This window comes from Peromyscus californicus, unplaced genomic scaffold, assembly GCF_007827085.1.
Source record: "Peromyscus californicus insignis strain IS unplaced genomic scaffold, ASM782708v3 Scaffold_8__1_contigs__length_139910024, whole genome shotgun sequence".
Taxonomy (NCBI): Eukaryota; Metazoa; Chordata; class Mammalia; order Rodentia; family Cricetidae; genus Peromyscus; species Peromyscus californicus.
Genome location: NW_026294606.1, coordinates 44,972,708 through 44,993,696, shown reverse-complemented (window position 1 = coordinate 44,993,696; position 20,989 = coordinate 44,972,708). Strand labels below are relative to the sequence as shown.

The 20,989-nt window shown below is 40.1% G+C and overlaps 1 protein-coding gene across 1 annotated transcript in view; it reads right to left on the bottom strand.

The window, feature by feature from the left end:
• The window catches only part of Rala (RAS like proto-oncogene A), a 61,229-nt gene extending 49,153 nt beyond the window's left edge, over positions 1-12,076 (bottom strand). Inside the window, exon 1 of the mRNA XM_052728447.1 lies at positions 11,913-12,076. The gene's annotated coding sequence lies outside the window, so the exon portion shown is untranslated. The remainder of the gene's footprint in view (positions 1-11,912) is intronic.
• Positions 12,077-20,989: the final 8,913 nt, after the last annotated feature.

Genomic DNA, 20,989 nt, shown 5'->3' with positions numbered 1-20,989 from the left:
CTATAGAATATATAACACCGTAAGACAAGCACACATATGATTTTTCTGTGTATCATCTCTTCTTTTTAGAGAGGGAAATTAACTATCTCCTCACTCCACCACAACAAAACTAAATCAAGAGCTATGTATGTGGCTCAAGAATAAACATGCAGAGAAATTAAGCAAAGTTCATTTTTTTTTATTTCAACCCTCAAAAAACAGCTTTATAGCAAATGAGAAAGCATTATACATCACTCATGGTTAACATCATTACAGAATACCAGCACTCATCAACTAAGTCATTTACTGATGACACATATCTAAGGAAAAGCTAATATGTATATCTATATATATGTATATATGTATGTATATACATATATAATATGTATATCTATATATCGATAGATATATAGATATATATATATATCACACAACTCCATAATAATAAGGTATCAACCCAATTTAAAAAGGAATAGGGAAGAAGACTTCATTAGTCATATCACTAGAGAAGATATATGAATGGCCTCTAAGGACATACAGAGATGCTTGACACCATGGTCATTAGAGACACGCACATTAAATCCCAAGGAGGGCTAGGGACATAGCTCAGTCTGAAGAGGGTATGCCTAGCAAGCACAAAGTCCTGGGTTCAACCTGTAGTACCACCAAAGCGGTCATGAACACATGTAATCCCAGCACCTGGGAGGTGGAGACAAAAACAACCATATAAACAGAATTCGCCACCATGAGATATCATTTTATATCCACTAAAATGGCTATATAATACAAAATGACAATAAAAACAAATCATAACAATGGCAGGTAAATATGTTCTTATGGCTGAGCCCTCAAACAGGAGCCCTCAAAAGTTGGTGATGGGAATGAAAAAAAAAAAAAATAGTATGCTGCCAATTTAGAAGACAGCTTGGCAGTTTCATAAAAAGTTAAGAACAAGCCGGGCGGTGGTGGCGCACGCCTTTAATCCCAGCACTCGGGAGGCAGAGCCAGGCGGATCTCTGTGAGTTCGAGGCCAGCCTGGGCTACCAAGTGAGTCCCAGGAAAGGCGCAAAGCTGCACAGAGAAACCCTGTCTCGAAAAACCAAAAAAAAAAAGTTAAGAACAAATGTACCACACAATCCAGCAATTATACCCCTGGGCATATACCAAGAGAAATGAAAACATGTTCATATAAAGACTTTTACATGAACATTCACAGCAAGATTATTTAACAATAAAAAAACCCAAAATCCATAGAACTAATCCAGATACCGCAAACCAATGAATAGATAAGCAAAATGTAATATATCTATAGAACGGAGTAAACTCATCAATAAAAATGGAAAAACTACTAGTACATGTTACAAAATGAACAAGCCATAAAAAACACACTATGTTAAAAAAAAACAGCACAGGGGGCTGGAGAGATGGCTCAGAGGTTAAGAGCACTGACTGCTCTTCCAGAGGTCCTGAGTTCAATTCCCAGCAACCGCATGGTGGCTCACAACCATCTGTAATGAGATCTGGTGCCCTCTTCTGGCCTGTAGGCATACATGCAGGCAGAACACTGTATACATAATAAATAAATAAATCTTTAAAAAAAAAAAAAAAAAAAAAAAAAAACAGCACAAAATCCACATATTATATGATTCAATATTTATGTTCTGTCCAGAAAGGGCAATGGGGAAATTCCTGGAAAAGAATATAAAATAGTAGTTGCCTAGTACTGGGGAGTAGAAATAGGGGCTAACTCAGGCCTACAGAATCTTATTAAGAGTTGGGCTAGGGGTAGGAGAGCCTTGGTTGGTAAAGCAAATATGAGGACCAGGTCTGATCCCAAGAGTGTACAAATGCCAGGCATGATGGTGGGCACCTGTAATTTCAGTGCTACAAAGGTGGAGATAGGAGGATCACTGGGGCTCCCAGGCCAATGAGAGACAGTGCATCAGATCAGTTCCTGAGGATGACACCTGATGGCCTCACACACACTAGTACATACACATATGCATAAAAAAAGAATCTTATCAAAGTTTGAAAACTTAGTTTTAATATTATGTTATGGCAATGGTTACACAATTCAGGAGTTATTAAAAATGACATAAACCTTAAGTGGATAAATGTTACATAAATTATATCTCATAAAGGTTCATGGGTTGGTTCATTCAAAAAGATAAGGAACTAAAGACATAACTGGGAAAGAGAAATCATGAGCCCTAACTGGATCCTAAGACAAGGAAAAAACAGCTATTCAGAACATTAAGAGACAACTGAGAAATATTAATTTGAACCAAATACTAGACAGTATTATAGAAGTATTACTGTCTTAGGCTTTAGAATATGGTAGTTATGTAGAAGCCTGCCTTTATGCTCAAAAGACGCATATTTATTTATTTGTGTGTGTGTGTGTGTGTGTGTGTGTGAGAGAGAGAGAGAGACGTGTGAGCATGGATGCAAGTATGCCACTGTGACTGGGTGGAGGTCAGAGGACAACTTGTGGAAATTGATTCTCTCCTTTCAACATGCGGGTTCTGTGGATGAAACTAAGGTTGTCAGACCTGATAGCAAGCATCTGTACTCACTGAACCATATCATCAGCCCTCACTGGATCTTTATATGGAACAAATAGGAGATCTAGATAGAACAAGCATAGCGGCACGATCACACAATTCCTGTAGTACAGAGAAAGGGCCTGTCTCAAAAAGAAAAAAGCCAAATAATATATATACAAAACTGGTTAAGTTTCATGGTTAAATGTTTAATCATATTACATACTAAGATGTAACTACCATTTTCGGTTACTCCTCATCCGAAATTGGGCTCTGCAGTTTTGTAGTTAACACTACACTATTCACTTATGAGACCCAGCCAGTATTCCCTATGGATACTCTTGACTCCTCCACCTCATTTTTCTTGCTACTTGCTATTCCACAAATTCTAATGATGCATTTCAACAATTTAAAGTTTTAACAGTGGCACTAAAGAGATGGCTCAGCAGTTAAGAGCATCTGTTGCTTTCCCAAAGGACCAAAGTTCAGTTTCCAACACCCATGTCAGGCAGTTCATAACTACCTGTATGTACCTCAAGCTTCAGGGGATCCAACACTCTCTTTGGCCTCCTTGGGCACTCACATATACACAGCAGATACACAGATATAGACATGTACATGTTATTAAATATATATATATAATTTTAATAGTATGAAACTCATCAAAAGCGCTAATGTAAAACATAAATCTTGTTAGTGAACTAAAAAGGAAATTTACTTAGAAGTTCAAAAAGTCACATTTATAATTCTTGTATTATTTTATGTGTACGTATTTTATTTTATATTTTATCCTTGCATGTATGTCTGTGCACTACATGTATGCAGTGCATCACAGGGGCCAGAAGAAGGCACCAGCTCCATTGGAACTGGAGTTACAGACAGTTGTGAGCCACCATGTAGGTGCTAGAAATCAAACTAGGTCCTCTGGAAGAGAAGCCAAGGCTCTTAACCACTGACCCATCTCTCCCGCCCACTAAAAACCCTGGGGGAATTTTCTGGTCTGGGGAATCAAATCCAGGACCTTTTGCTCACTAGGTAAGTGCTCTACCACTGAGCCACACCCTCAGTTAAAGGCTTTTTTTTCTCCCGAAGATAAGGTTTCTCTGTGTAGCTTTGGCTGTCTTGGAAATCACTCTGTAGACCAGGCTGGCCTTGAATTCACAGAGATCCACCTGCCTCTGCCTCCTAAGTGCTGGGATTAAAGGCATGCTCCACCACCGCCCGGCTATAATTCTTATAATAAAGCTTTCTCAGCATTTGATCTTAAACAAAGACATGTAAGAAGAAAAGACATGGCATGCCAAAATACATATTACTTCACACACAGGACTGCTTAAATTACCCTAGCAGATGAAAGAATGTAAAATTATACCTACTACAATGGCTAGGAACAAAAAAATGGACAATAACAAGAGGAATAAATAACAGATGGAATAAAACTGGAAATACACTGCCAATTCTTCCATATCTTCACCAAATGGAACAAGTACCTTGGGGGATACTTTGGCCATTCCTAAAAATGTTAAGGATAAGTCAGCAGATATAGCACAGTGTTAAGACACTCACATAAACCCCTAAGCAGAAGCACTCAAATATCAATCAACTAATGAATGCATAAAGCACAGCATATTCACACAACAGATCATTCAACCATAAAAAAATGAACTTTTCATATATTCTCTGACATGGTGAGCCCTGAAAAACACTATGTTAATCAAAGCAGTCAGATATAAAAGACCATCTATGGAATCTAGAACATCCAGAATAGGCAAATCTGTAGAGACATGAAGTACAGCAGCCAAAGCAGGATAAATCTATGACAGCTCTAGCAAATGGGCGTGGCTTTCTTCTTAAGGGGCACTGCAAGTGTTCTAGCAGTGGTAAAGGTAACACAACTCTCTGACTAGACCAAAACCCACTGAACTATGAAATTAAATAAAAAAAAAAGATGGGTTTATGATAGATGACTTACACTTCAATAATGTTTTTTAAAAAATTAGCCCTTCACTGCAGAAAGAGAGACAAACAACATTAAAAGACAAGTCACAGAAAAGCAAAGCAAATGACCAATAAATATACAAATTTCAAACCACTGTAACAAGACAAACATAGACCTAAAAAAAAAAAAAAGCACCACCAACAAAACAAAAACAAGACTAAATTTTCTGAACTGAAAGCAAGAATAAGAAGAGGCCATTTTTTCATTTATTTGGGACGAAGGAAACAACAAATAACAAAAGTAGCAAACAATAATAAATAAAGTAAGGGACATAGAGGATTATCCTAATTGTAGCACAAAGACAGGAGAATCAGGGAGACCTGAGAGACTAGTAGGGCTGTAGGAAAGGTACCAGTTATCTAAGCACTAAGTGATCAGGGCTGGTGTCCCAGAAACCTAAAGCCTCAGAAGACAGAGATTTTCTTTCACAGACTGAATGTCTTTAGCAAAAAGATGGGTGGAGCCAAGTGAGGTGATACATTCCTGCAACCCTAGCATAATGGAGGCAGGGGATCAAAAATTCCAGGCCAGATGTTCTTGAAAAAAAGAGCCATCTTACCCCTTCAGAAAAAGGTGGGGAGCAGGGGAAAGAAAGGAGAAGAGAAAGTAAAAGGACACATATTTCTCTGGAAAGAAGGCAATGGAGAGGAAGATAAAAAAAGAAGAGAAAATTACTGCAAACTCTACTAGAACAGCAACATGTACCCAAGAGTGAGATCTGAGGTTCACCAAAGTATGAAGTTCCTCAAACCCTCAAGCAAGTCAAAATTCCAGGCCAGTGAGGCAGCAAGATGCAGAGAAAATTACTGACAGCACTAAGACTGTAAGGATAAACAGGTCAGTGCAAGGACATCTTGGGACAAGCTCTGCAGCCTAAGGTCCAAGAAAATAACTGCCTACCATCCAGCACCCCTAGGAAAGACTTAAACAATAGACAATGGGATATGGACTGGGCACTCACACATGGACCTACATAATCCAGAAATTATAAGAATCTATGTACTAACTGGGGTGTACCTCAGTGATAAGAGCACCTACTCAGCATATGCAAGGTCCTAGGTTCAATCCTCATCATCAAACAAAAAGTTATTCTTATGAGACATAGTGGTATAAGCCTATAATTCCAGTATTTGTGAGGTGGTGGCAGGATCAGAAGTTCAAGGTTATCCTTAGCTACATAGTAATTCCAGGTCAATCTGAGCTACATGAGATCTTGTTAAAAAAAAAAAAAAAAGACTACAGGAAATATGTTTTCTATATAAATTACATAGCAGTAAAATAAACACACTCTTTGGGCCTTGGAAAACTGAACACTGGTATGTGTTATATACTGTTATATGAACAAAATGTCTGCAGGATTCTGGACCAACACCTGATTTTACATCAACACATCATTCTACGAAGAGGGCTAGGCCTGCATAAATAAACTTAAGAAAGTATAACCTCAAAGCCAGATGATCCAGGCCCTTGGATAATCCTGTCTACAATCACCCCATAGCTGTGTGCTCTCGGTTATCCCTGGATACACTCATCGGATTACACACGAGCTTTGCTATATGCCTTAGAGAACCAATGATGCAAGCCAGAGCCACAGCATGACAAAGTGACCTGAATTCATCTGCAAAGTTCAGAAACCACTTCAGACTGAGAAATCCTATAGGACATTCCTTCAATTTTTATATTTATGGCAGCTTCAGCTTAGGAGGCTGGGAGAAGACAACAGTAAAGTCTGGAAGAACACCACAGAGAAGCTGGAAGAAAACAGGATTGATACATGAACTGGGAAACCACCAAGCGGTCTTAACATTGCTCATTACTGTAGTCTGCTGCTCCCAACCTTGACTGCCTCTCAATGTATCTGTCTCTAGTTAAGTCTCTCTTAAAGAGACAGCAGAGAACTGCAGTCTTTGAAATGTGTATTCATAACTAAATTAACATCCAGGCACAATGTATGCATCTGTATAGCCACTTAATATTGTTCTAGAGACCAGCTTAAGTAACTAGACAAGTAAAAACACATAAACACAAAGAAGAGTTGTATTTACAGATGATGTGACAGTATCCAGAAAGCCTAAGAGAAAACAGTATAAAGTAACTTAGCAAGGTATCAGGAAAATGAGCAGAAATCAACAGTATTTTTCTGCATAAATAATAATCAGCTTGAAGATGTACCTTAAAAGGATAAAATATGACTAAACTTACAAGAAACATACAAAAGTTGTATTAAAAAACATGTCAGTTCTTAAAGACAAAAATAAACTTTAGGAAATAAAGACATTTTATGCTAATGTTAAAATGTCTCAATATCATCAAGAAGTCAACTGCTCCTAAGTCAATTCATAAATTTAATGCAATTCCAGTAAGAATAGCAACAGTCAGGCAAATTGGTGCTAAAACTCACTAGGGAAAAAACAAACCCAAACTAGAAGAGCAATAGAAACACAGAGGAGGAGCTGCAGCAATGAGGGGGCTACCCAGTCAAACAGTACATCAGACCTCCCTCAGTGTGATGGAAGCCTCTATGACCAGAGTGTTGGAACAGGCACCAATCAGAGAAGCCAACAGAGTAACTTCATACAGCATGTGTAAACGAGCAAAACACTAGTTTTCATAAATGGCACTTGACAACTACCATCAATATTTGGAAGATAGTAAATTAGATTCATTTATCACACCATATACAGAAATATGCCCCATGTGGAACTAAATATGAGAAATAAAACTATACGAAAATATGAATTCCTCCACAACCTAAGGGCACAGAAAAGCTTTCTTTTCTGTGATTAGAACTAAGTAAGTTTAAGATGAATATATCTGATTAAGCAAAAGAAAACTTTTCATGACAAAAACAGCATAAGCAACACCAAAGGATGACAGAACTAAATATTTAGCTTATGACAAAATTAAAAGCTAATGTTCTTAAATACAAAAAATAAAAAAAATGAAAAGATGAAGGAAAAATACCAAAAAATCATGTAGAAAACCAGACTAATAAAAATAATAAAATGGTCCTTAGGCATATTAAAAAGTGTTCAACTCATAATAAGAGAAATACAAAAGAAAACTGTGGCATCCACCTGGACCTCAGTACTCAGGAGAGTACAACAAAACTTGAAATAAGCTGACAAAAGCATTCTCCACAAGCTTTCTCCAGTACATACAGGAATAGTCACGGAAGCACATAAGGCTCCCCTCAACCTAAGGCAGAATCTCACTACTTACTTCAACTCACAGTCATCCTGCCTCAGCTGAGAATTATAGGAACGACCTACTCCTATTTAGCCCAGCCTTGAAGATTTTTTTTTCTTTCAAGATATGGGTCCAGGAAGAGAGAAAGAAAAAAAAAAAAAAAAAAAGCCCAGCTAGACACAATTCTTGGGAAAGGTGTAAGCTAACCCAAGTCTGAAGGGCTTGCAGTTTACTAGACTGGGAAGCAGAGTGGCCAGAACTCCAAGAAGGGAAAATGGGATCATCTGAGTAAACATCGGGATTCTCAGATCACAGCACTGTTGGAACTGTGCTCCTGCAAAGGGTTGAGGCCAGTGAGGGAGTTAGGTAAGTAGTACTTCTGGAAGGTTCTATGCACCATATTAAGGATAATGTTCAAAAAGGAGCCACAGGAGGATTTCAACAAGTAGGGTATGATGGCTGTTTTAAATATGAGAAAAGATTACAAGGAGGCAAACCATGGTGAGCAGGAGTCCCAGTAATTAGAATAAACCCAGACAGGGTGCTATCCATAAAGCACTCCCAACTCACCGAGCAGCCTCCATTTTCTATGGTACCACCATAGCTAAAAAAAAGACACAGCGATCTTGTGGCTTAAACGACCAGCATCATATTCTTTGTGCAAATGGGATTTTTATCTGTCTTCACATTGCACCTGGAAGTCAAGATCATTTCATAATCTTGTGTTTGACTGTTCATAATTATACTGTGAAACCCTGACACTCAGTTTCAAAATTGAATCAAACACAAGAATGGGAACTCAGAGTTAAGGAAATTAAGTACATCAGGTATTCTGTCTTTTATATATAATACAGGACACTGTGCAGAGTTTTCAGAAAAGTATCACAATATTTAATTTTCTATATGATTTATTGGTACTTTTCCCTTCAGCTTTTCAAAGTTTTTTTCATTTAAGAATATTTATTCAATGGCTTATATAGACTACTTTCTTGATTTTTGAGGAAATAAACCTTCACATTCATGTATGATTAAATCAATGATAAAAATTCCCTTTTAAAATGTCTGCAGTGTTAAAAAAACTCACAGAGCTTTAATTTCATTGTCTCTCTGATAGGCAAATTTTTCTAAACACAGTAACATAATAAGAAAGGTGTCTCACAGTTAAGAAAAGAAACAAAGAATAACTGTTCCTCCTGGGGGCTTGAAAAGGAGCTTTGTTATTTGGATTGATAGCCTCTTCCTTCCCATCTTTTAAACCAAGGGATGGACACATTCTCCAGACTAAGCCATTAAAAAATAGTATTTTTTTAAAGTACATACTTGCAGGGGGAAAACAATCAGACCTACACGTACAGAGTTCTACAATTCTTGTTTGCTTTTTTTAAAGATTCGTCTACTGTCCTACATGGATCCCACCTACATTAGTGGAAGAAAGAACAAGGAAGCAAACATGATTTCAGTACCAGGCCACTGCAGACAGGTGCTGCAAAAGTAGAAAGTCATCAAAGTGCCTGTGCTGAGTTCCCAGTACTCTACCAGGACATCAGTGAGAATAACGTTCGACCACTTTCCACCTTGGCACACACAGACTGTAAGTAGGGGTACACTGTGTTTGCAAGCACCCTGGAGATAAATATGCCAGCAGTTCCCACTTGAAGCTCCTTGGCTAGGGTCACTGGTTACTCCTACATACTTCATGGCTAAGAGTACTAAGAGTAGTATCTGCTTTCTGGGAGCTCAGCTCAGTCACAATCACCTTTCCCTTGACTTTTAGGATTAGCTGCAATTTTCAGTGCTCTTAGAAATAGTTACTGTACTTTCAAATATGAGCTCTGCTACACACTATCTTGTGAGCTGGGCCTCTGGCCAAATAACTTCACTTAGCATTGGGAAAGTTCACCTATTTTGCAGAGATATTGTGGAGACAAGAAATAATATAAACAGTACTAGTATCATCACAATCCTCTTACCACAGTGCTTGAAGGGCAATCAATATATGAGAACTATTAATGCTAAGATGGCTGTTGAATTAAAGAAGGGAAACTGAACTTCTATATAGTAATGTTAAGAAACCAAAGGCTTCCCTCTCCTTTATCTAAGAATTAAAATGTCTTATAAAACAATGGAAACTTACTGTCTCCTGCCAATTCAAGACCCTAATCTCTTCCCTAGTTAACATCACAGTTTCTTATTCCAGTATTTATAAAATGACTATCTTTGTCATTCATTTATGAAAGAACACGAGAACCTATTTATTAGTTTGGTGGACCCACATATAAGAAATGATATTGGTACATTTATTTATGCTCTGTAGAAACAGTGCTTAGAAAGCCAGTGCAGGGTCACCACATATTAGGAGAAGAAGACACTAGCAGCTTGTTTTTATTTGGACATCCCTAAACGGAGAATAACGCAACCATCTATAGACCAAGATATTCCCTTAAAAGTGGTGAGCAAGATTCTTTCCTATAATTAGTCTCCCCCACCCTGAAAACCCTAGGGAAAAAGTGTTGTAATGAAATACTGCTTCAAAATAAATGTTCCACACAACTGCACACTCAGCAGAGGAAAAGAAGCATGTGGATCTTAGAACAAAAACATGAAAGTGCCGGCTGGTCAAAGATGCCAAGGTCACACCAGGGTGTCGGAAGACTTCAAAGTGAGCCACTCTGACAAGCCTCCTCTGCAGCATGCTTCTGAGCAGCATCAACCTTAACTTCTTTTTGATTAAGACTGGGTATGGTTACCAACTCCAAGCATACCCCTGCTGCCTTCTGCCAGGAAATCTCCTCCTTCTAACCCTGGATACACTTTAGAAGTAAACACCTAACAACAAAATATAAATTATTATATCATCTAATTACAATCCCTAAATAGTTTTAACTTTTTGAAGAACAGAGTTGTGAAAAGCAAAGTCTTCCTGAGTTGTTCTTTGATCTTCTGGAGAACAAAAAGACAAAGCAAAATTTTTATACTCCAAGAATCTCAAAGGAACAAAACGACTCTAACAAAACTGTTTGGGGCCTTGCTAGAGACTGAATCTAGTATCCTTTGTAGAGGACTACTGTCATCAAGCTACATACACCTCCAGCCACAATCAACTGCTTCTGGAGAGTGACTATGAGATCAACGAACGACACAGTCATTCATTCAGTGAAGAAATGTGGGGAATTCCAAGCAGTTCATATGGAAACAGAAGGGAAGATGAAATGGCTCCTACTCTGAAAAAAGTTAAGGTGTAAGAAACATCTTAAGGATCACAAGAGTCATTCACAAGAATATTGTATTAACAAACACACACACACACACACACACACACACACACACACACACACACAAACATAAGCCAATGATACTCTTAGACCTATTAACAAACATAAGCCAAAAAGAATGCCTTCTACGTTGTGAGTAATGAATCTGTTACCCAATTTGGGGAACGTGATTAAAGCTGTGATTTATTTACAGGAAAAGAATTTATAGAAATAAAGGTTCTCCCAGCACACAAACCCACACTGTAGACTGGGTGCTTTCCAGCTTGACAGGTAGGGCGTGGCACCAGAGTTCTCACAGTAGCTCAAAGACACTTGGATGAGCTCTCACAAGTCTGGACATTCTGGTTTCCAAAGGCCAGTTAATTCCTTAATTTCCCCTAAGTCCACCTCAAGCCGCCACGCCCGTCCACTCAAGCACACATACACCAGTTAAAGCACACAAATCTTATCTTCTACTCCTGGACATCTTTCAGGAACCAAGCGCGGAAGACACCCCCATCACACAATACCCACATTCCCTTCCTCTTCTAGACGCTAAACCTGTACAAGAGCCCGTGAGCATTCAGCTGGACGCGGAGCGTCTAAAGACCAAAAGCCATCCCTTTAACTGGCACCAAACCCTGGCGGAGAAGCTTGAAAAGCAGCTGCTCTGTACCGGCAAGGAGTGGACTGAAAGCGAGGGAGGACAGGGGTGGAGTGCGGCGCAGGGACTGCGGATGCCGCGGCCCCAGGTCGCCGGCACCGCCCGGGCGCGGCCCTGGGAGCCACCGGCGTGATGCAGGTGACCTTCCGGAGAGGCCGCCAGCTCTCGGGGCGCAGACAGGTTCCAGCCCGGGTGGCTGGCGGGACGTGCAATCACGGCGGCCGTGGGCCTGGCCCGTCGGACACACCCCCGCCGCGGCCCGGCCTCCCCGGCCGGCGGGCGCTCACCTGCACCGCGAGCGGCTCGCCCCACGGGCTCTCGGGCCTCGGCTGCGCCGATCGGACCGCGCTCGGCACTGCGCTCGGAGTTCCGCGCGGAGCGCGGCAGGAGTCGGGAGGGCGGCGGCGGCCTGGGCGGCGGAGGAGGAGGAGGACTCCTGCGCTCCGCTCTGGGGAGACCCACCCTCCTCCCGGCCGCTCTGCAGCAGCCGCCCCAGATCACTTCCGGGGCACGGGGGAGCGGGGCGGGGCGCCCGCTGGCACTTCCTGTCCGCGGGGCCGGAAAGGCCATGGCGGCGCGAACAAAAGCTTTGCGGGCGCGGACGAAGAGCGGTGGGATAGGCTCCCGGCGGCCTCATGGTGGCTCTCTCCGTCTGCGAGGCGCAAGCACCTCCCAACGCCTGGCCGAGGTTCCCGTGCCGCGGCGTCTTCATCTTCTCAGGACACGGAGGGGCTCCTGGGGAAAGGAGGGGAAGGGGAGGCCGCCATCTTGCTTCTGGGGGCTGCAGGGTTGTCTGGCAGGCGTTTTTCAGTGCAGCCTGCGACGGGGCTTATCGCAGATCAAGTCTGGGGAGGTGGGTTGGTCGCCTGCCCTGGTTGGAGGGTCTCAGTGGTTACCTGAAGAACTGGCCTCTGCGGATGGGCTTCTGGTTCCTTTTGGAGGAGTTTAAGGTCCCTTTCCACACTAGATACGGCGCCCAGATAAGGCGGTGGCCCCGTGACACACTGATTTGATGTCGTAAATTAGTAGTTTAACTGAATCGGTTGTTTTCTTTAAATCTTCCCACAAGTTCGAAATACTTTGCCCAGCGCTCTTCCCTGAACTTTAAAATTCCCGTTTCCCTTGGCCGCCCCATTGAGAACCAACAAATTCGTTGGCATAACTATTTCAAGGAAGTCAAGAAAACAAATGATTGGGGCTGGAGAGATGGTTCATCTGTTAAGAGCACTGATTGCTTCCAGAGGACCCTAGTTCAATTCCCAGCACCCACATGGCAGCTCACAATGGTGTGTAACTCCAGTTCCTGGGGACCCAACACCCATGGCAAAACACTAATGCACATAAAATAAATTTTAAAAAGTAAAATTGTCTTTGGACGTGTGTATGGAGGGAAGAATTGATGACTTTACTAACTAGTTTTAAACATAAGCAGGCACCTTTTTCCAGTACAAAAAGAAGATGGTAAAATGGATCCAAACAAAGGGGGTCCCTGAAGAACAGGGACCAGTCGTGGGCATTGAGAAGGCTGAGTAGCACTTATGTCAACTTGCGTTGCTGAGAAAGATGGGGCTGCAGAAGGAGACAGGAATCAAATCATGAGCTGTCTTTTGTACTGTGTCTTCTAAATTCTGGGAGTACAATGGCTAGATAGATTCAAATTTAAGCTGTCTGTGAAAGGAGGACAGATTAGTGTGTGTGTGGGGGGGGTGGCAGGTGTGCATAAGGCAAGCAGAGAAGAGACGTGAACCCCGGCAGAAGTAAAGAAGAGGAAGGAGAAGGATCTTTGTGGCCGTGGCAGTGAATGTCTAAAGGAGATGATTTGAATGATGACGCCATATAAGCTGAGAATTGTTTACTGGGGCAACTGGTGGGTAAGAGAATGGAAGTGGCCATGGGAATGTTTTGTTTTGCCTTGGGAGAGATGCAGTGTAGCACGATTCCTCATTTGTCATAATAAAAACCTGGAACCAGATATCAGGGTAAATGCTGAAAGATCAGAGAGACAAAGGAACAAGCCACAGCCACCTCTCACCTCACCAACTCCTCAGCAGAAAGAGCTGAACTTACATCTCCTCCTGCCTTATATTCCTTTCTCAGCGTATCATTTCCGGTCTCAACCTCCCTAGTGCTGGGATTAAAGGTGTGTGTGCCTCCCAAGTACTGGGAGGAAGAGCATGAGATCCCCAATTCTGGGGTTAAAGGTGTATGCCACTACTGCCTGGCTTCTATGGCTAACTAGTGGCTGGCTTTGCCCTCTGACCTTCAGGCAAGCTTTATTTGTTAGAGCATACACAAAATACCACAATGCAGGATGAAAGTATTCTCCCTTCCTCCTTCCTGTGTGTGTGTGTGGTTTTTTGATGTTTTGAGACAATGTCATTTATCTGAAGATAACCTTAACTGAAGATGACCTTAAACTTCAGATTCTCCTAACTCCCATCTCTCAAGTGCTGGTAATACAGACCTGCACCATCATGTCTGGTTTATGCTGGAGATAGAACCGTGGGTTTCATGCCTAGCCAGCAAACACTAACAGCTATATCTCCATTGCATAAAGGTGTACTTTACTAAAGAGATAAAGAAGGATGGACATAGGTTATGGGAGAAGGATTTCTTTAGTTTGAAATGAGTGGTGGTTATCTAATGGCGGTTGCTGTGTGGTGGATTTAGAGTTCTGGAGGGGGCTGGAGGAGCTGAAGTTAGACACACCACAGGTTTATGTTACCACATTCAGGCAGATGCAGTCTCACTTCATTGGGCACAATTTCAAAACCTTTTCTCCTTTCTGCCTTTACTTGAGAAAAATTTAAAATACTATATTAATATATCTCACTATCCATAGACATTCTAATAGTCTAATATTTTACAATACCTAATGGTCTAGTGACTATAAAGGTCAGGCATACCAGAAACAGAAGTCAGTGCTAACCCTCGTATAGTATTGCAAACTCAGATGAAGTGTTGTCTATGTTGCCATTTGTAAAATATTTTTAATAATCAACAACAGCATGTACGAGTCACAGATCAAGGCTGAGGACAGTTGGCTTCACAAATAGCTGCTGAATGGAGAACTAGAGTGAGCAGTAGAGACAACCTAGATCCATCAGACTGTCTCAGCCAATGCTGAGTTTTTCACAGCTGTGTTCACCTAGCATCAGATGACAGAAATCAAACAGTTCATTTTGAACAGGAGCTTCTGAAAGCCTCAAGTAACAAAACCTACATATAATAGCTATAGCAGCCAGCCCAAAACAAATTAGTAGTTTTTACTCTATTATATGCCTGTAGAATAGTGTTTTGAATACATAGTGATCGACCTATTTACCTTTAGTTCTTAGATGACTTAAGTGCACTTTCTCATTTCTTGGAAGAGAAGTATGTTTAGGTGTTTTAACCATATACTGCATGTAGAGACTCGAGATTGTAATCCCAGCATTTAGGAAGGTGAGGCAGAAGGATGATGGTAAATTTGGGATCAGTTTAGGCTACATAGTAAGCCCTGTCTAAAACAAAACAAAACCACAAAACAAAACAAAGAACAACAACAAAAACAAAACCTGTCTATGAACTAGGAATGAGAACAGTTAACTGGAATCTGTTGCCATTGCTCTCCCCTCTACAACCCCCAGTTGTAGAAATTTGAGATAGAGTATCTGTAACCCAGGCTAATCTCATAGCTTTCTACATAACCAAAGATGACCTTGAAACACTGACCCTTCTGATTCCATCTCTCAAGTCCTGGGACCACAGCCCTTTGTCACCCCACCTGCCTTAAGTACTTTTAGTTGTTCATCGTATGACCCTAGCAAAGTTACTTAACATTTCTGTGCCTTATTTTCTTTGCTTATAAAATAAAGGCAATAACTTTCTACTAGTCTGCTTTTCAGAGAAACTATAAAAAATAACAGTATTATAAGCTCTCCAAGAATTTAAATGAAAAGGCATCATAAGTAGCTATTGCTAAGTGAACTAATATTAGCTAGAACTCAGAGCATCACGCTTGTCTAGTAGAACCCAGGAGCATTCATTACTAGATTTGCTCCTTGGGCAAATCAAAGAACATGAAGGATCTTTTTTAAACAGGCTTAGATTTCCCCTTGAATTACAAATTTACTTTTGTTATTTATGAGCCAAATCTTATACATTAAAATACATGTAGTATAATCACAACAGAAAGTTTTAGTAAACAGTTTATATGTTCACAGCTAGTCATAGGGTATATATGCTTTAGGGAAAAATACAAAGTAATTGTGATTTTTGTGAGGCATATCAGAATACTGTAGTTACCTGAGATTTTGTGTTCAAAATTTTACTCATGTTTCTATGGAATAGTTGGAATTTATATTCACCTATATGCTTATCTGAAACTTAAATGTGAGCATTCCTGTGAACCTGACATTTGTATCCCTGGTTAGTCAAATGTATAGTGGCAAATAGAGTCCCATGAGGATTGTCCAGGGTTTATCACAGATGGTAGATATTAGGTGCATAGCATCAGTATTCCTTGGGGAAAGATTTATGTATTATAAATATTTAAACATATTCTTGGCTAAATAATGCATACCTATAGATATGTTTATTATATACCAATTTATAAAAATATATGAAAAAGATACACTAATTATACATCTTAAAACAGCAATTAAGCCGGGCGGCGGCGGCGGCGGCGGCGGCGGCGGCGGCGGCGGCGGCACACGCCTTTAATCCCAGAACTCAGGAGGCAGAGCCAGGCAGATCTCTGTGAATTCGAGGCCAGCCTAGTCTACAGAGTGAGTTCCGGGAAAGGCACAAAGCTACACAGGGAAACCCTGTCTCGAAAAACAAAACAAAACAAAAACCAAAAAAACAGCAATTAAAATTCCAAAGATGTATTGGGGGCTAAATGGAAAAGTGGTTGGTTAGTAGTTTGTCACCACTGATAAAAAAAAAAAACAGAATATGTGTTTAAGTAATGTTCCAGTTATGAACATTTTAAGACACATGACAAGTTAACATTTGTATTTCATTTTGTCTGCACAACAGCTTACGAGATTTTTTTTTTTTTTTTGGTTATTACAAGAAGTTGTCCCAGAGGCTTTAACAGCATGCCTAAGCACTCACATCTTCATAATTTTCAAATAATAGAATCAGACTTACCTTGTATTATGATTGGTTTTAATGTCAACTTGCCACAAATTAGAATGACCTGAGCAGGGAGCATCACTTGAAGAAATGTCCTGATTGCTTTGACTAATGTAGAAGGACCAATCCTGGCTGTGGATGGAACCTTCTGGTTGCAGTACAGATAAAAGGTATGACAGAAGGAAAATCATCTTGCATTTTGGTTGTTTGGCCTTCCGTCTTGCTGAGTTATTTTCCCCATTGCTGCTGCTGCTGATTCCTTCCCTGATGTCAGAACAAACATTTCCAAACTTTCATCATTGAGTAGGGACCAGGGGCTCTCCAGGAATCTTACAGGCTACTAATGTTTAGAGAAAATGCCCCTGAGACTCTCAATTGCACTGTTCCTTCTGTTATTTCCTACCATGTTCATCTGGATATGATAGTTATATCAGGGCATTTTGTTATTTGAGTATTTCTGTCTTATTATTGAATGCTTGCAGAATCTCTAAAATTCAGCAAAACTTACATCTTTTAAACTTAGACTACAATTGTGTATCTGTGGCTTTATCTTTGCCAGCCTGAAGATAAGCACTTTGTTTTACTTATCTTTGTATCTTCATGGGGTCAGATGTAAGTATTCAGAAAATATCTTTATCTGCCGGGTGGTGGTAGTGTACGCCTTTAATCTCAGCACTCGGAGGCAGAGGCAGGCAGATCTCTGTGAGTTCCAGGAAAGGCGCAAAGCTACACAGAGAAACCCTGTCTCGGGAAAAAAAGAAAAAGAAAAAGAAAAAGAAAATATCTTTAGCAATGAATAAAAAGCATATTGTATTTAGTTGAGTGGGAAAGAAAACCCTAATTTTGCTGATGAAACTTCAAGAGCCATGTATGTACACAGATTTCCTGCACATTGAAATAAAGATTTTCTATTGCTTTGATAAAATACCATGGTCAAAAGTGGGGAGGTATCTTAGTTACTGTTCCATATTACACTTTCATATCACAGTCCATTATAAAGGCAGTCAGGTTAGGAACTCATGGCAGGAACTGAAGAAGAGACCTTGGGGTAAAGATGCTTACTGGCTTGCTTCCCATGGCTTACTCAGCCTTCTTTCTTGTACAACTCCAGATGACCTGTCCAAGGGTGGCACCAACCACAATGGGTTTGACCCCCCCACATCAGTCTTTAATCAAGAAAACACCCCTCAGGCTTGCCTACAGAACAATCTGGTGAGGGAATTTTCACAATTGGGGGTCCCTCTCCCTGGATGACTAACTTGTATCAAGTTGACCAAAAAAACTAACCAGAACAGGTAGTTTGTTGTTTTATACTTTTAAGTTAGTAGGACTATTGGCTCAGTTTCCAAATTAACTTTTGTTGGTATCATGCCATGGAGATAGGCAAGCCTAAGTAGAGGCTAAGAATGGGTATCACTTGTATGTCAACATGAATGTATCTATCTGGGTATAGGTATTCTAGATGGCCTCATTGATGTGGCTACATTAGTGAGAACACAAAGAATGATGTTCTGACAACTTAAGACCTTATAACTCACTCCTCCATGTCTACCCTTGTGGATCACACATTTTCAGACTTCCTATAAGGTTAGAGGGAAAGACTATTCAGTGATTAACAATGCAACTGAACATCAGAGTAACAGAAATTCAGTTGCCTCAATTCCCACCCCAGGCATAGTCAATTAAAAGATGCTGTGTAACTACAAGGCATTTGCTTCCTCGGATTCTGATGAGTGGCCGGGTTTGGGAAGTTCTGGTTCTCATAATGTCTGACATTGTACAGAACACTAAACAGAGCCAATAACTGCCCCAAGTCTCATGAGTCTTAAGTTAAATTATTATCATTAGGCTCTTGTTGTCTTCTTAGTGACTATATGATATTGCAGAATGGAGAGGTGAGACAGAAAATTTTTTTCTGGAGATTTTTTTTAAATCAAATTCTGGTGTGTGGTAAGGATAAGATAGATGAATTCACAAGTTTTCATTGTCTGGTTCTAATAGTTTCTTTGCTCTGGGTTAAATCATGTAAAATCTCATCAGATATTATCTGTGTAGAAAAAAATTACAAATAAAGGTGGTAGCAATCCTTCATTTGTTATGGAGGCCCTGATTTATATAGCTGAAGATGTTTTTTATATTGTTATTTTAATATGCTCTGATTTGAAATTTTTGAGATGATTATGTGTGCCTGTGTACAGGTCTCATGAAACCCACAATGGCCTTGAAATCCACATCTTCCTGCTTTCAACTCCCTAATACTGGTATTACAGTCATTCACTACAATGCCTAGTGTCCCTTTTCTGATATAAGAAATGTTAATACAAAATAAAATTTTGGATCTATAGTTGTGTAGTATTTTGTACTCTTAAGATATCATTAAGGTACAGAAATTATTTTACATTATCCTTTTATCATTGTATTAATTATTTAGAAGACATTTTCTGCTTGGTGTGATCTTCCAAATGAAATATTTCTTTTAAATGAGGTAATAGATATACTTAATTCTGTTTAATTCCCTGAAAATTTCTTCAGTCTTTTATTATTGAACATGTTTTATACTTGTTAGTTATAAAAAAAATTGTGCATTTTATCACTGGAAATGAATGAACCCAAATTAATGTTTTAAAGTGCTCTTTGATGCGTTTTGACAAAGTATGAAAATGAACTTTGGTCAGCATCTGTGAATATCAAAATTGAGATCCACTTTAGCTTTTATACAATTTTATGTTATTTTCCAGAGGTGTTATCACATCTTGGCATCAGTTTCTAACTGCTCCTGTGTCCACAGACAGGTATGGATATATGTTTCAACAGAAAACCTTCATATCTTCATGCAGAGTTCTAAGCTAATTTAAATGAACTTGTTAAAATGAGCTACTTTATAAACAGATTGGTTTTTCCCAGAGAAGAGCAGAAATAAGGACAGAGCAGAAGAGAAAGTATTTATAAAAGCTGGGTGGATCCAGCAGACAGTGAACTAAACCAGCAAGTACAGAGCGGAGAAGCCAGAAGAAGCAAATGCTGTTAGAGAGGAAGCAGCTATTTAAGCTCAGAGTCAAGGAAGGGGGATGAGGTCACCACTTACTGAACACTTAATGTATTTCAGACCCTGTACGAGGTACCCTAGAAAAGAAGAAATGTCCCAAAATATTCCTAATGTATAGGTGTTTGAGTCTTTGGAGTCATAAAAGATAGTAGTAATAAGTAGGACACTTGGATAAATTCTGCTGCTTTCTTTTTTGTAACACTATTGCATAGTTTATTGTAAGAACCCCCTGAAAAATTAAGGATGCATAGTATTGAATATAGTGAAGTTAACTTATTGAGCATATTGTTTATGCCTTCTTTTTTTATAGTAAAATGCCATTTTTCTTTCTTGTTTACATATTTTTTAATTGATTCTTTAGGAATTTCACATCATGCACCCTAATCCCACTCATTTCCCAGTCCTTCTGTATCCACCCTCCACCCTGTAACCTTCCCCCATAATAGAAAATTTAAAAAGTTAAAATAAAAAAAACTTAAACAAAAATCTCCCTGATCCCTTTAGGCATGACCTGCTCCTCCAGTTCCACTGTGCATGTACCATTCTGCTCCTCTGTCTTTCCTGCCTCTCCATCAGATATCAGTTTGTTGTTGGAAGCTGCTGTGTGTCACAGAGTATACCCTTTTGCCCAAACAGCTTTACTTGCAAAGTTTCATTCCAATGAGTTGTTGATCTGGATCAAGGCCTCTGGCTTCTGCTACACCACTAATGCTGGACCCTCACCAAGACTCTTCTCCGATATTGTGCTGTTGTCCTGAGTCATGGAGATCCTGTGGCTATGGTTCTGCAGGACTGGCCCCTTCTCAGCTTCAGGAGCTCATTGATGGGGTGGATGTTGGACTGTGCAAACTCTAAGGCCTGAATCTGGGCCTGGGTAGAAGCTGAGCTGTTCAGCCCGCCAGCTCTCCCAGGCTGCTCAGGTAAGGGGAGGAGCCAGCTCTCCCAAGTTGCTCAGGTGAGGGACAGGGCCAGAAGAACCATTTTTCAATCTGTGTTTTAGATGTCAGTTCCTTCTGAATCTTTTAGAGACCTTCATAGTCAGCTACTCATTTTGTGTATCTTCATTTTTTCACTCCGTACCTTGCCATTTGTATTCTCATTTCTTTGAAGTGCATTCATCATGCATCTCCTTTTAGCTTCTCATTCAAATTGTCATTTTTTTTTCACTGTAAACTTTGAAAATTGTCTGTGCTTGCT